Source organism: Sorghum bicolor, chromosome 9 (assembly GCF_000003195.3).
Source record: "Sorghum bicolor cultivar BTx623 chromosome 9, Sorghum_bicolor_NCBIv3, whole genome shotgun sequence".
Classification (NCBI taxonomy): Eukaryota; Viridiplantae; Streptophyta; class Magnoliopsida; order Poales; family Poaceae; genus Sorghum; species Sorghum bicolor.
Window position 1 is genome coordinate 34,812,422 of NC_012878.2, and position 875 is coordinate 34,813,296.

Here is an 875-nt window from a genome sequence, read left to right on the forward strand (position 1 = left end):
AAAAAGAAAAAAAAAAAAAAAAAAAAAAAAAAAAAAAAAAAAAAAAAAAAACACACGGGAAGGGGGCGAGATCTAGGCCGGATCCCGACAGAAGACAGACGCCCGTACTGGAGTTGGAATTCGGCACAGTGCATCATCTGGAATTGTCCATTCTTCATCCATTGTTGGGAGGAAAATATCAAGCTTCCTACTGTCAGAGACTGCCCTGAGTGCAACGGTTATGATCGGTACGATAGGACCGATCGGCATTATCATGAACGGCGATTTAATGGGCCGATCAGAGTAAGGGTGTCAGTTCATGACCGGCTGGGGGGCAGATTTAGTGGGCACAACAGACTTAGTGACCGTATCCAGTATTTTCCCAGGAACCAAGAAGAGCTCGAGGAAATGGCTGATGCGCAGGTTCCCGATGAATTCATATTTTGCAGGGATGCTAACACGCATCGTATGGAGTCAAGGGAGAACCGACGCCCGACGGCAAGGCAAAGGCCACTTCCTCCATGGTGCCCTGGAGGATTAACCAAGACACAGAAAAGGAGATTGCAACGTGAGAGGCAAGAAGAGCTAAACAAGGGAGAGAACTCTGGAAGTCGGCAGCCGTCAGACACTAAGATGGAAGGTCCATCGGCAGACGTCAACATGGTCTTCATGTTGCCGATGGAGTTTCTTGCACTAGCCAGTGATGATGAGGTGGAATTTTCTGACCAGATAGCTCAGTTGGCTCTGGATCCGATGACGGCTATCTTTGAGAAACCTGCCGATGACGAGAGGCAGCATCTTAAAGCTCTGTTCCTCAAAGGAAGGGTTGATGGGCAGCCAATGACCAAGATCCTAGTTGATGGTGGAGCTGCTATTAATATTATGCCGTATGCGGT